Source organism: Odontesthes bonariensis, chromosome 10 (genome assembly GCF_027942865.1).
Source record: "Odontesthes bonariensis isolate fOdoBon6 chromosome 10, fOdoBon6.hap1, whole genome shotgun sequence".
NCBI lineage: Eukaryota > Metazoa > Chordata > Actinopteri > Atheriniformes > Atherinopsidae > Odontesthes > Odontesthes bonariensis.
The window spans coordinates 27369734-27386138 of record NC_134515.1 but is presented as its reverse complement, the minus strand read 5'-3'; the positions used below and the strand labels follow the sequence as shown (position 1 = coordinate 27386138).

Genomic DNA, 16405 nt, shown 5'->3' with positions numbered 1-16405 from the left:
TGTGAGCTGTCCATTGTTATGTAAACCTGAATGCCATAGAGAGCCTTTCAGTGCAGTGCTGAATATTGTTTATGCAGCACTTGGCTGGTTTGCACCCACTCTCTGGTATGTGTCCAAAGGACTTTGATATTTGAATATTTTTTTGCCTCGCTCTCTCTTCTGAAAAAGTTGTTGACACACCCGTGCAGGGAACAGTTGGTCATGTGATCAAACAAGCAATTACATTTGACAGCTGTCATCAGTGGTGGATGAAGAAATCAGGTTTGACGTGTCCTGAACGGATCCTAGGGATCTTCATCAGGACTGATTCTGATCTAAGCTGATAAACTGGTTTAATCTAAAAGTTACCAATGCTGCTTTCTTAGTTCTGATGCTTTAGTATCTCCATCTTGACAGGAAGTACCAACTGACCTACTGGGAGACACTAATTAACGTAAACCAGTTAAAGTAGAAGCATGAGCTTCCACTACAGATGTAATGAAACCATTTCCTGAAGTCTTGTACATTAAAGTTGTAAGATTGAACTTTTTGAGTGTGAAACCACCAACTGTTTCACTTTCCAGACTGAGCTATTATATGTAAAACAAATCTTAGGGGACAAAAACAAAACTGGAAATCTGTTTCTTGCGAGCAAATAAGGGGACGACTTCTCAGCTGGTATGCGTTTCGTTTGACCCCATGCTGGCCAGGTTTCTCTGGTGATCGGCTCCATGAGAAATGAATGGGCCCCTTGTGACTTGCTGATTGTGCTGCTCTCGGTCTGAAAGCATAGTCAAACTGTGAATTACGGAGTAATTCACACAAATACCGAAACTGACATTTTCTCCTTATCTAGTTCCCAGCATGCGGCGGAAAAGTCTCGGAGTCTCTTTACAAACGTTCGTTTCATTTTTGCCGCCTCACCATTTTCACATTACAAAATGAAGAAAGGAATCCAAATTGGAAAGTTAAGCTGCAACAGTAGTTAAACTGTGCATTATAAATTGAGGCACATTTGAAACAGCTTGTGTTGCCTGCTAGGCTGTCACTCCTTGTGGGATTTTGATGACATAATGTTGGAGCGTTGAACAAATGCAAACCAGAACCCCTGAAAACGAAACATTATGAACTAATTTCAACATGACATATGTTTGTTGTCTTTTTTAAAACTGTTTGTTTTTCCTCCAAGTGGCAAATTGCCTTTTTACTGAGCTTTTTTAAATGGTTAGATCCCGGGTACCCTTGTACAGGCGGTCTGGATGGGCTCTCCAGCTATACGGCTTTGTGTGGTAGAACCTTATGATATGCAGTTGATATGCATAGAGGTTGTGCGAGGATCTCAACTTTCGTGACAAATTTCGGATTTTGTGACAAGTAAGCTTTCGGAACTGAGGTCCAATTATTTGCATGTTCATAGTTTTCTGATTTTTGAGTGAGGAAGGTAGCAAACTGTGCATAATCATTTCTTTGTTGGCGTTTTCAGTTTTTATGGAACCCCCCCCCCCCCCCCCCCCCAAAAAAAAAAAAAAACAGACAATATGTGGTTTTTGGGGGTCTACGGTGTTGGAGATTGAGTGGCCATCTTTCATTCAAAAGATTAGCTGTCAATCCCCATCCTTTTATGTGTTGAAGTGTTCTTGGGGGGACACACTGAACCCTCAAACTGCCCCAAAATATACCCCCAAATATAAAGAGTGCAAATGTATGATGGTATAAAATAGTGTTGCATTTGCAAGGGTTCATGTGAATAAATGATTCCATTTACCAATTTATGCTGACATATTGTGTAATGGTTCAAATATAGGTGTTTACGTTAAACATTGTCAAAGTTTCAAATGATTAGGCAAATAAATGTTAAAGTAACCTCTTACAACCAAAAGCTTACGCTTCAGAAGGCTCTGAACAGGTTTCCAACTGTTTTCCTCTTATTTTGTGATGATCTGACATTATTTCAGCAGAGATTTCTTCAGTCATTTCTTCTTTGAGCAAGGCACCATACCCCCATGCACCTCCAGTGTATAGCATCTGTCTCTATGAGTGTGTGACCCTGTGCATGGGTGTGTCAACAGGGGCCAACTTGGATGGGTTAAAAGCGGAGGACAAATTTTGTGTGTATGCATGACAATAAAATCTGATCTTAAATTTGATTTTAAAAAACAAGAATTCGTGGCACTTTATAAGTTTGCAGATTGCTCCTAAAACTGGCACACTCAAGGCTGAGGCAGTATCCACAGGCAAAGGCTTCCACAATGTCACCAATGAAAATACAGAAGCGGAGGTCTTAAAGAGACAGGAGCAAAATGTTTTGGACTGAAGCTCAAATTAAGGGCTGCATAACAGGCATTATGAGAAAAACATATATATTTTTTTAAACTATGACTCATCTAAAGTTACACTAAGTCAGAGTTATAGGTCCTCCGCAACATTTTTAAAAGCAGTTAGAATGGACTAACTACTGCTGAAGCGTCTCATAACGAGACATCAGGAAATACAGCACAAATAATTACATTGGTCGTTTTTTTTGACCCGGTGAATGACAAAGCGCACTATTGAGTTTGACATGCAGAATAGCTGATAATCAGCAGCATAATGAGAACTGTGGTGACTTGATCAGCTTTGATGCTGCTGAAGTCATTTAAGTCATGAACCTTTTACAGATACTGAATGGAAGAAATTCTGTTTTTACAACACAAAGTCAACTTGTTTATCAAAATTGTTGCTAAAAGTTACTAAAAATTGCATATCCTAAATGATAATCAAATTGTATTGCTTTAACGGTGGTATTTATATATAAAATATGGAGAATTGTTTTGTTGAGAGTCAGAACCCCATAACTGGCAAACTGAACTTTGCCAGTGGATACTCAGACAAGCCAGCCTTTAGTCCCGAGAGGGAAGGCTTTGCATTGTTGAAGTCTGAATATGGGACATTTTTAGGAGGTTAAAGCTGCAGTCTGCAACTCTTTTTCAAGCATAATGCCTGGAACTGTCCGGGGATTCTGAAAGTAGTACATGAAATACCCCAATACAAAAAAAAATAGTTCTCTAGGTCCCCTATATGTCCCGCTAGGTCCCTCCAAAGCCAGCAGGTTTGTTTACAAAATTGCAGACCGGACCGGTAAAAGGTAACCAATCAGGTTTACGAGCTGGGCTCTGTTGCCTGTCAATCACCGATTGTGCACGCCCGATACAAGGTAGGCTCGTCCCCACGCTTATTTATCTAGACTATTGAACTTCATTACGGGCTAGTCTACTTACTGTGTCTTCCATGATCGCAAATGAGAGGTGAGTTGATGAATGAGGAGTCGTGTAGGCGCATCTGGCGTGGACGTCTACGTGCACGAGTTCTCATGTGTTTTGATGGGGCGGGACAGGAAGTTGAATAACTTTTTATTTTTCGGTTAAAAAATAAGCATTTCTTGCATTTTGCGACTACGGAGGTCACCGTTTTCAACTTCAAGCGTTCTGATAGATCATGTAAACTCTTAAAATGCCAAAAAGTAGGACTTTACTTATGACAACAACAAATCTTGCAGACTGCAGCTTTAAGTGTTGAAACACCAATGATGATGAAGGAACCTGAAGATGACACAGAATCATTGTTGCATTCCATCTTCTGAGTCTCAATATATAATGATATATTTTTTTCTTTATACCATAAAACACAGAGAAATGATTCCTCTACTGTTTCCCCTCCAAATCATTATTGTTCACTGCCTAAAAATGACACAAGTGTATGGCAAACAAGTGGAGAAAAGGCATATTTCCATCATACAGCGTTTTACCAGCACTTTCTAATCTATCATCCACAATGGAAATCAACCTGGGCTGGACTACACTCCTGTGCACACAGCAACCGATGGCTTTTGACATGCAGCAGATGGTGTGCTATACAGTGATTTACTGCTGCGTAGCCAGGAGTGCAGGACTTTTTGTGTGCCTTTCTCTTCCTGAATTATTGATAGACTACAGTCAGTTAGCTGTGTAGATTTCACATTTTGCCAGTCAAGTGGAGAGCTTGGGTATGTTGTATGGGTTTCTTCAAGGCTGTCTGGTTTTTAATTATCAGAAGATTAGCTTTGCTCAAATCTGTTGGGAAGCAATAAATTATAGGGACTCTGTGGTTGTTTTTAAACCTGGAATTATTAAGCTGTGTTTTTTTTTTTTTTGTCCTGCCTGTGTCATTGGGCACTGCAGTTATTGTTAGCCATTCCACTTCCCTAGTTGGCACTGCAGTATCCTACTGGGATAATTTGATTAGCTCATAGACCATACCCATGTTTGAAAGTGTGGCCCTTTTGGAGGACTCAGAATGTATTTTGGCCAAATAAATTAAGCAAGTTGCACAAGACCAAAAATTGTTTGTGTTTTACCTGCCAGCTCACACAGACATCTGGATGATTCCATTACAGCAAAGTATTTGGATACTTTCCTTTGCGAAACTAGCAAAAGTCTCTTCTTGGGTTACTTTCTTATGTGGTGTGAAAAGGATTTTATCACACTAAGTAGACTGTCATCCTATCCGTCTGTCAGAATGAAATATCTTAACACTGCATTGGATGAATTTTGTGTAGAATTTTGAGCAGGATAGGCATGATGGCATGTTTTTGACACTAACTTTTCATCCAGCGCCAATGTGAAATAAAGTTTTAAGATGGTGAAATATGCTGGTTTATGACCAAAGATCATCAAAAGTTGTTGTCTAATTAGCAATTCTTCACAGGCTAATATGCTTGATTTAGATTGAACATAGAATCCCTTTGGATTCTATTGAAACCATTTGGCTAAAAGCACCGCTGTAGGGTGTTAATCCTGCAAATACTGCACATTACTGCTATTTAGTTTTTGTGATTGTATTCTTGACCCCTGCAGTAATGACACTTTGTAATACCCTCGTACTTTCTCACATGACACCAAGTGCTTCACATCGTTATTTACAGAGAGGTTTTGGGACACTGCTGCTGATCACAACAACCAAATTCTAGGAGAGAGCAGGAGTAAGCTTGAAAGCAAAGTAAAGTGTATTTTTAGATTATAGAGTTATAATACACCTATTTATAGCTGTTTGTAAAAAAAAGAGAAAAAAAACGTAAAAAGATTATAAAAATTTGAACTGAATACAATACAAAGACTGTTAGATAAATAAAATCAAGTACGCTTTGGCTTGTGTGTGACAGTTACCCCAAGTGTTTAAGCCTCTGCAGTAATTTTTGAATGGATCTCCAGCTTTACTTAACTTTAAAGTTATAGCTTCCACAACTTTAAACTCTATTCAACTGTGCCAAACAGAAGAATTATGTGTAATAAATCTATACATTTCCAACTCGTGAATCAATTGTGAATCGAAGAAAAATAAGAATCCGGATTTTCAGGTGAATCGATTTTTTTTTTCTTCCCCCCAATACCCCCTAGAAGTTTTATCTACTGGTCAACCAGCTCAGGCTCCTTTGGGTTCACGGCAGTTTGCTGCTGTGGAGTGATAAGTGCACAATTACCGTAGTGTTTCTAACAGGCATCGATTGGTCTCGTCTTCTTTTACCCTCCCACCATTGATTGTTGATGCCATTCTCAGATTACAGGGCTATGTGAGGGCAGGTGATAATGCACTGCTGTCTGGCTGCAGGGACATCCCTAATATATATCCTCTTATCTTTGATTATACCTGTGATTGCTAAGAATTCTGTTGTTTGAGAACACTTGTTCAGAAAGATGAGTCTTATACAAATGCATTTATTTATTGTATGAATAGTTCATGAGTACAAGCTGCTGTGCAGCTAATGACTATAGATATTAATCTCTTGACAAATCTTTCAGCTGAGAGCACTCTCTTTGGGTTTGATTAACATCACACACAAACATCCTCAGCACGTGTAGCTTGCAGGTCATGACGAGAAAATCTTATGTATGTATTAAAGGATAAGACCGGTTTTTTGACATTGGGCCCTTGATTTCACATTATAACATGATGTTCTACTCACCCCTGCTTGTTGTTGAACATTTGGAGCTGTTCCGAAGATATTCGCGAGGCGTCCGGCTGCTCTCTTGAGATATTCGGCCATGAAACGGTTTCCTATGGGCAAGCTTATACAGGCACAAACTATGCTGTTTATAATTTATTAATTACTCTACACCAGCACTGATAACGTGGAGGTGCGTCGCTTACTTAAAAAAATCCGGGTTACTAATTTTGAATTTTAGCCGAATGAATAAATAGGCAGCAGGTCTGTGGGCTGTCTGTGGCAGTAGCACGACGATGACGTCAGTAACACCCACTTTACGACAAAAAAATAAAAATTACAATAACCCGGATTTTTTTAAGTAAGCGACGCACCTCCACGTTATCAGTTCTAGTGTAGAGTAATTAATAAATTATAAACAGCATAGTTTGTGCCTGTATGAGCTTGCCCATAGGAAACCGTTTCATGGCTGAATATCTCAAGAGAGCAGCCAGACGCCTCGCGAATATCTTCGGAACAGCTCCAAATGACAAACAACAAGCAGGGGTGAGTAGAACATCATGCTATAATGTGAAATCAAGGGCCCAATGTCAAAAAACCGGTCTTATCCTTTAAGGCTGTGGTGAATTTTAGGCCTGCAGAGGGGGGCTAAGCTATGTTGACCTCTTCAAAGGAAACGTTTATTGCCTTTGTATCAAAGGACTAAATGAGAGATTGATAGTGGAACAGAATGCAACATCATAACTGTTTTATTTCAGTGATGTTGTTTTCATATTAGTTGGAAGCCAAAATTGAATGAAAAACAGAAACTGGTTAATTGCTCAACCCTCTAGATACTTTGCTGAAACCCAATTGAAGAAAAAGATAGAACCATCTTGATATCATTAAGGCATGTTGTTTGGAGGCAATTTCTTGATTAAATGGAATTCAATGAACCCTCGAAACATTTTAATTAGAGAGAGATGTTTTAAAAGCACAAGTCTACCTTTCTCTCCTCTTCCCTGTGCAACTGTGTTTCAAAGGTCAGTGTCTAATTTAGTTTTTAATGAGCACTTAATTGAAACAGACTCTCCGTCTACTTTACAGATGCTCTCAGTTAAATATTGCAATGTTATTGGGTCAAATCTTTCCATCGCCCAACAGGAGACACAGGTTTTTTTTGAATACTTAAGGAATCTGGTGAAAGGTAACACCTCCTTTAGTTTTGGAAAAGTGAGCGGTGTTAACTCTCTTATACGCAGGTGGATAAACTGTCAGAGCTGAAATGTTAAAACTGCAGTAATCTCTTTCAGTCGTGAAGGAGCCGTAAACGAAAGACATGTTCAGACTTTAAATGAGAGATCCTCATAGTGGGAAGCAACAACTTGCAGTAAGCCCACTAAAGCCTGCTGAAGCTTGTTGTTGCTCATCTGTATGCACCATTTAATCAAGAGGAGTTTCTGATAGCCGGAGATGAAAGAATATCTGTTTATCTATTATTCAAGATTTTTATTTTGTATTCAACTAGGTCTGATGCCACCACACAAATGTATTTTTGCTTTGTGCTATAACAATACAACAAAGCGGATTTTAGTGCAACATGATAATGGGGAAACAAAAGTCAGCTTTTATATGGTGCATGGAGATCATCAGGGGTTAGCTGTCACACTCGATCTGTGTTTGACTAATGGCACCGTGGTTTCCAAGATTTGGGCCTGACAGATAATGGAGTTCACTGCCGGTCTGAAGGTGAAGGATCCCCATGAGCAGCCACTTGCGGCTTGTCTATCGTTTGTCCTACAATGCCTCTGACCGCAACACTAGGAGTAAAAGAGAACAGCTGTCCTCTTCAGACAAGGTTTTTTTTATTTGAATTTTTTTTTTGTTATCTGGAGCTTTGGCAGTATTATAGTAAGACTGTGCTCTTCATTGTCATGCATTTCAGATTGACTTATTATTAAATGCAATCGGAGCATCAAGGATGCAAACCAAAGAGATGAGCTGTTGCTTTACAAGAGAAATGTGGCTCTGACTGAACACTGTGAGGAGAAAGTGTTCCTCCAGTAATAGATAGATCTTGGTAGGTAACATGGTTTGTTATGATGAAAGGCAATGTCCAAATAAAATAGTTTCTTCCAGAGCACATTACGAAAACCTGTTTGACATTTATAGGAGTTTATTGGCCCCACTGTTCTCAGGAAGCATGAGACACTGAAATCTGGATGCTTTCGTTGGGTTCTCCCATTCTGCATTTGTTTTTTTGGCGCAGATTGTCCACCAATAATTTTTAGTCAGGCAACAAACTCAAAGCAGCACACCGTTATTTCTGCCAGCAAATCAGGCCTGATTATACAACATCTCTGCACAAAAGCAGAAAGTAAATTGACATGTTTCATAATTTCCTTAACCATATTCAATCTCTCTTTCTGTCTAATGGGGTTTGTTGTGTTATGTTTCATTCCTTGGGCAGGCAAAAAGAGACGCAATTAATCTGGAATTGTTTGCCGTTTTGTCCCTGCTGTTGACCATTTCTCTGGGACTGGATGATGAATTGCCTTATTTCGTCACATAAACACAGGTCTTGTCTCCCAGCGGAGCAGGTTACCAGAGGAAAGTAGGCACTCTCCGCCAGGATTTATGGACAGTAGGTTTGTGAAAAATGCCACTTTCATTAAATAAGTGAAGTGAGATCATTGTTTTTCGAAAAAGCTCTGACCACTGGAAAAAAAAGAAAAATTTGTGTAAAAAGCCAATTTTTCATGTTGGCGTTTCTGCTGGGTCATGTAGCTGATTGAGCAATTGCTTTTTATCTGCTGCCAGGCAGGACACTGAAATTGATTTGATGTAGCCATTTTAGATTCATTTAGACTTGCTGTTCTAAATAGAATGTGATCTCTGCCAGGTCTGATGCAGGGTAGTTTCAAACCATCAGGGCTACATTTCTGCAAAATGGTGTTAGATCGAAGATCCTTTGTCATTCTTGTATCCTCATGCAGTCTGTGCGCAGGAGCGTGAGCTATATACAGAGGGCTCAACTTACTTTAAATAAAGGCGGACGACACGAGAAGGCCTTTGGGGCAAACCCAGTGATTATGACTCCAAATCAGAGAATGCTGGGATTCCACATAACACAACGCTTTGTTCTGCTTTGACCTATTTTGGCAGTGCCTGATGCTCATTGACTCATGAAAAAAAAGGATGAATAATAATTTTCAGGTGTATAAATACCCATTTCTAGCATGGATGATTTTGTCCAAGATGAGTATTGATATAAGTGGCAGGGATTCACTTATTAATCAGAGATTTATTCCTGAATCACTCGTCCTAACGTTCAGAGAAGCAGTCTTGTTCGACACCTTGACCTGTCTGTACCAGCATTCGGCACAGATTATAGGCTGAACAGTTGTTCCCCACATCACTGGTGAAATGAGGGTCCCACATGTGGTTGAATCAACCTGGTTTGCTTAGCAATTAGATGTTAAATCTCCTGAAGTCACGCTTACTAATAAAAATGATTTAAAGTCCAAGTGGGGCAAATTGAGAGATTTGCATAGAGACACGTTATATGTGTGAGACGGTAGTCGCTTAAAATGCTTTAAAAAGTCAAGATCTGTGTTTTTATTGAAATGTGGAATTGATTTTTGGGGTTTTCAGAGCATTCCTTGACGCAGGGGAATGAGTATACATGGTCAGAAAAAGCAGACTCCTTTCCACTTTGTACTTTTTCAAACTTTAACTGGAGACGGCTGGGTTTAACAGATACACTGGTGAAATATTATGGTTTTCAATTTAGCTTTAATGTTACCAGATTAGACCGGCCACACCAGCTTGCGTGAGACGTGCGTCTCAGCTGCGTGCCTTCTCGAATTTCGGTGAGTTTTGAACGAACGATTCTCCGTCCATGAACCGTGAATTTCATAAAACTGTGCATTAATGGTCATTATCAGAGGCATCCCTGTGTCGTTTGAAAACAATTGTGCTGAGCGTTACTTCAACGCAGCAGCTGCAACCAAGAGGTCAGTGGTGTGATACACACATACAGCCGAGACCTATCAGTTCAGCAAGGCAGACACAATGAACACGCCATGTTCCTGGTGTAAAGGTGGCCTCTCTGTGCCCTCATCGGCAACTAGGACATACCCGCAATAAGAATGAATGTTTCACAATTTAACAGTGTTTGTGACTTAATCCACATCATGAAGGGGATAATTCCTGAATAAATGCTGTCTGCACTTTGGATTTCAGATTTAAGCAGTATGTTTCAGCTCAAATGAACTCTGCACTGTTTGCCTTGTTAATGAGTTTCAGTTGAGCTAATCTTAGATCTGTCAATCAGGGGGTTGTGCTGCTACTTCCCAATGTCTGAGAGCACAGAGCACCGCAAATTATCTATATATTCTGTACACTTGATGATTATTTGAATCATTCATGTTTGGCTGGGTGTTAGGTAATACATTTGTTGCGACAAACTCGGATCATATATTTATTTATGCTCTACAGCCTTTAAGATTGATCTCTGCTTAAACAGTTTTAGATACCACAGGGAACAGTGACGAAAAGAAATGGCCAGTCGTTTAATCTAAATGTTAAACACTGTTATGGAATAATTAGCACCGCAATTAGTATTCACGAGAGCAAAAGTAAAAGAGTTAATTACACAGCTGTTAACACAACAGTAATTCAATAAATTAAGCTTAATGTAACTCCAGACATTACAGCAGCTAGCATGGGTAGCTAGCCACTTGCTAGGCGAATCCCACAGAAACAAACGTACAAATCATCAAAACAGCCTTAAAAACAAATGATACATAGGTGAGAATAAGATGTCATTCAGTATTTGGTCACATTTCTGACAAAATGGTAGATTTAACTAAGTCATGTAAACTGCTATTGCTAAGTTGCCACTAGCTACAAAATGTTCCACTGAATGATGCAGGAAGAGTCTGGGGTCCATTTTCAACCTCTCAAATTCTATAGGGTCATCATGAAGACATATGACAAATATATGTAACATATGACACATAAAACAAACAGGAGAGACAACCTGTCAGGGCAGGGGAGAGCACATGGTTTTGCCTGAAGAAGAGAGCTGCTTGCCATAAGTCACTGTGAATAAGAATTAGGACAGCCAGGTAGGATAAATTCTTATTTGTTATTCTTATATTTATTATTATCGTTATTTTCTATATTTTTCAAAAGGTTATCAGGTAATTGATGTATATTACCCCGCATACAGTTCTGATCTATTGCTTAATACAGCTGCAGATGACATTCTCAAATTTAAAGAATGTTTGACAGACAACACCGGGTCTCTGTCTTTCCTATGTGTACCTGTTTGTATCAGAATACGATAAAGCCAAACTGTCCTCAATTGCTTGTTTCCACTGACTGTAAAAGATTCTCACAGTCAGCAGTCTGTCATGTAACCAATCATCCCTCACACTCCTCACCTTGTAAATTCTGAAAACTGCGTAGGCTAAAAGTGAAACCCACGGCGGCCTCCCTCCCTTGATTTATGTTCAGAAGAATGGTGTAATGTGTACACTGATGGAAACTTGCAACAGAGAAATAATGCAAATAATCAAAATGCAATTCTTCATGAGTTATTGTGTCAGTTGATAATCTGAAATCATCCGGATTCCATAGCAACCTTTTTGATACTAGTTTAGTGGATTTAAGTGGGAAGGATTTGGTCAGAACAAGGTGATGTCACATGACTCTGACACCAATTGTTGTAAATATGAAATTAAAGCAAGATGTTTGGAATTTGAACAGGGCTTTAATGAAAAAATCATTCTAATCTGACTGGTTAGCATGTAAAGAGTTTTTGTTTTTTCACGTTTTGTTTGTGTGTTCTTCTAAAAGTCCTAACTGACACCTCTCATTGATTAAACATTTTTTTCGAAGGGATTCCTTTTCCTTTTTATTTTCTCACTCAACTGAGTTCTGTTGGCCATTTCTGCACCTTTAAAACATTTGGCATCAAAGCTGTGCTTCACTTTGCTTCACAAACCTGCCCGAGCACTTAAATGTTACACATGGCCCACAGCTGTTGTAGGATAAGCTGCTTTATTCTCATTATAAAATTTCATTCCTTTGGCAGTGTATGCAAGTTTCTCTGCACCAGTGACAGAAAGCATCTGGAGCAGGTGCAGAGAGCCTGTCAGCCTGTGAACATGTATGACAGGCATTAGGCTAATATATGGTAACTAATACATGTTATTATGAGCAAGGTGCCAGCTAGTCACCAGCACCACGGAAAAAGGAGTAAGTTTGAAGTCTGGTCAGCGTGGAATAGTATCCAGTAGAGATGTTGTACATCTTACTCAAGCGCTTGAAAAAAAAAAATCTCCTCATATCCTGTTCGAAAGATGCAATTTTAAAGAATCATCCTTTCATTTTTAAAAGACTGTGTCACATCATTTCACCGTATTGAAAACAATCTTTCCTGTTTATGCAGCAATTTTTAGATCAATTGGACTCATCCATCTGTGTGTTCTCATGTTTGTGTGAAAATATGCGTCTGTTATCCAAAGGCATGTTCTTTAATGTGTTTGCCTGCCTTCTGGCTCAGTGTTAAACCCCTGCATTGCAGCACTGCCAGTGGGATTTCAGCAGGCGCGGCCCCCCCTTTTTTTTTCTCCCTTCAACCCTCCGTCTTCACAATAGAGAGATTAAATTTGGGCCAGATCCCTCCTGCGCAGAAAGCTCTTCACTCACACATTCACATCTTCCAGTGTTCATATGCCACGCTCCAGAGACCCTGGGGCAGCTGAGAGCCCCCAAAAGTCTCCTGTAGCAACAGTCATGGAGAGCCACGTGTCTTGGAGACAGACACTAAGCGAGAGAGAGAGCAGGAGACTGAGAGAGAGGGGAAGAAAGCGTGGAATCCTCAGGGGACTCAGCAATTCAAGTGCTGTCTGAGAAGCAGCACACTGATTTTATTAAAGAATGGAAAGGCCTTGTAGTTTTGTGCTGTGTGGCTTTACTAGTTGTTTGGACAACATGATACTCCTCATTAAACAACCCAGTTGGTGAGTAAGAGTAATCAGAGGATCCTTTCTGTCGGGCAACAACGTGATTTTATCAATTTGGAATATTAGAGAAAGGCGAGTCAATACAAACGCACAGACAGCACAGACATTCATAGAAATACTTTGTAATTGCTTGGTGTAGAAATGCTAAAGAAAAAACTCCCGAAAGCTTGAACATGGGGCTGTTGAGTTGATAAGATCTGATTGGGATTTGTGACGAAGTTTGATCCCAGTGTGGAGATCAGTTCATATGATATTAACACAAAAGCGTATTTGAGTGACAGCCAATCTTTATAAGTTTTGCTTTATTATATTAATAAACAGTATATTTATGGTGACGAGATTGAGCATTTTATGAATCATTAAAACGCTTCCATTTTTGATGGACATTCGAACATGGAGAGTTAGAAATGATTCATGTTTAATAACCAAAACTGTTACGGCTTGGGTTTAGTATATGATCTCACTGCATGCAAGCTGATTGAGAAAATATATTTTCAAAGCTGTTAAAGACGAGGCGCAGATCTCATCTAAACTAGCACATATCACAATTTTATGGCAAGGTGAAAGCCAAGGTGAACATCTGCGGTTTGGTAGATATGTGAAAAGCATCTGCGGTTCCACAACACAACAACACACCATTCAGTGTATGTCTTAAAAAATGATTCAGACCCATGAAGAAGAATTATGCTGTGTTTAACACAGTGTGTTTAACACAGTGATTATTCCGGGCCTCCTGTAGTTACAAGGCCGACACTGACCTTCAGTGATTGGGCTTGTCCATTCTCTTTTTGATGTGACTCCACTGCCAGATTAGTTCACTGGTGTTTTATCAAGAAATTCTGTCTTTATTTTTTTCCCCCTGCCTAGTTCGGTCCCTTAGGGACATAAATAGACCTGGAAGGATGCAATTATGTTCACCAAGAGGCAATTCCCTTTAATGTGATTCTATCTGAGAATATGCACATTAGAGCCTGTTGCCTCAGTCAGATGGCAAAATTACCATCTTTGTAAAGTTTATTATATTTGTCCTTGCAGGGTAACGTTTACTTGTGCCGGGAGGATGTTGTGTTCGATAGATGTGCTTGATTTTTTTGGAGAAAAAAAATCGTAAAACTCTTTTGTTTTGTTTTGTTGGAGAATGTCACTTGCATTGTCTGAGTGATGCAGTGTTGGAGTTTTCCTTTTTTGTCCCCTGTCACTGCTGCCCCTCAGCTAGCTGCAAACAGCTCACTTTGACGTTTTCATTGTGTTTCCAGTCTGCAGGTATTTCACTGTGAAGTCACATAAAAAAACTTACTGTCCTCACTCCTCTATTTACCACAAAGTCATTTTTTTTAAAGTAGTGCTGATATTCTGCATCAGTCACCTTATAATCTGTACACTCCTTGAGATGGGTCTGTTAGCGTTAAAATGTCACCACCATAAGCTGCAGTAAACGGTCTCTTTCAGTGTGGTTGGCTGACTTTTTTAAAAGTACGAATTGTAAAGCAGGTTCAAAGGACGGATGAATCGTAAGAGTGTCGACTGCTGAAATAGATGTTTCACTCGAAAATTTAATGGTTTGAGTGTCGTAAGGCATTTATGATGCACAAAATTCACAGAGGAACTCAACCTTTCTTGGTGCACAAATGAAGTTGTTTATGTCTCCCTGTGGATGTCATTCATGATAGAGCTACAGTAACGAAATTAAGTCCAGTGAGTCATGAAATTGATTGATTTGCTGAAACTGGGGATGAAAATTGTTCCACAAATAGAAAAATATCCCCCCGAGGCCACGTCTGAGTGCAAAGATTGAATTTGACTGAGAAGTTTGTTGAAAAATTAGGATTTGCTAAAACATTTGATGTCTTGATGTGATCTTAAATCTAATTGTTTAGTTGTTGCTGCGCCTCCAAAGAGAAGAACAATGTTTTGTTTTAGTCTTTATCTCTTTCCAGTTTTTGGTAAAACCAAAAACATCTGACTTGAAAGCCTCCCAGTGGGATGATCGAGACCAGCTAAAACTGTGAACCACTGTTCAATGAGTTCGTCTTGTCCACGGAACACAGTGTTTACGCTTGGCATTTCCCTGTGTTTCTTGGTAATCCAGTCACAAGTGGACGGCACGAACTACAGATGAGCAAGCATTCAGAATGTTTTGAGAAGGTACTGTGATTCAATTGCTGAGACCAAATTCGGAGGTTCATGTGTCGTGAAGGACCACCTGCTCAACTGTCGCACGTCAACGTTAGCATTGCAATTCTTTTCAAGTTTAATATTGCTCCTCCAGTATCCAGAAAAAAAAAGAAGAAAAAACCAAGTCGAATTGCACCGAATGCATAATTTGTTGAATACCCCCTGCGCCTCGATTATGTTAATTTATGCAGTGAAGCTTTGGGTCAATACTGTTGGTTCAAGATGCTGCCCCTTATTAATCAAATCAAATATAAAGGGCCGAGTCCAGCATGTCTTGCACTCAAAACTAGTACTTTAAGACACGGCCGATGGATTTATTACAATTAATGAGGTTAATTTTGAGTGAGCAGAAGTGTTTCCAGTGTTTCTGCATTTTCTTCAAATTTCTGTTCAGATCCTGGCCAAGAATAAGAATAAGAATAATCTTCATTTGAATATTGTTATTGCTCATCTGAAATCGATCATTTTCAATCATTTTCTTTGTTTATTGCTGTCTCACATCTCTATCTCTGTACACTCCTTGGCAGAAATTCATTGGGTGCTTTAAACAAAACCGAACTGGTTTTCGGAGAAAAATTGACCTATAGAAGCAAAAACATGACTCTATAGTGGCTCTTTGGCCTGTAGCAAAACAACTGTCTGTTCGTACACGGTTCATGAGAGGAACCCACTACTGATTGGCACCAGCAATAGCCCAAAACCAGCATCCAGTTGGTTTTGGCTTGCAGAAATGGTTCTGTCAGTAAAATCTTCTGGAATTCTCAGAATGTGACATTGTGTGAAAATAGCAGTTACGTTTTCTGGGGCATTCACGTGCGTATACATGCTCAGGAGAGCGATAAAAGTTAGCTGAAGTGACAGGTCCATATTTTCCATCAAGATCATGAGTCTTTTGTTAGTTTGGAGAGTTTGTGTTTGACACACATGTTTCACAGTGCAAGCGCTACTTGTATTGTTTGAAGTGCATCAGGGATGGCAGCGCTTGTTGACAACAGATTTCTCAATCTTGGACATGCTGCTGAGAAGGAGTGTCTCTGCATCCTGGAAACTGAACTGTTGTCTTTGAGATTCCGTCCATGTTGTCTGCCGAAAGACTTCCCCTGTTTTACCTGCCAGTGCCGCTTGTGACCTCATCAGATCAGATGTTGCCAAGCTGCAAGCATAACACCCCAATTCTTGGAAATCTCTGGAGATTTCAACGACATTTACAAACTACCCACAGTTTGTTGATTAATTAGTTTGTCCATCCTCAATAATTTATACTGCAACACCATAAGAT

At 39.6% G+C, this 16405-nt stretch overlaps 1 protein-coding gene across 3 annotated transcripts in view; it reads left to right on the top strand.

Annotated features, from left to right (window-relative positions):
* LOC142389844 (synaptotagmin-2-like) overlaps positions 1-16405 on the top strand; it is a 68935-nt gene that overhangs the window by 12199 nt on the left and 40331 nt on the right. The window lies entirely within an intron of this gene.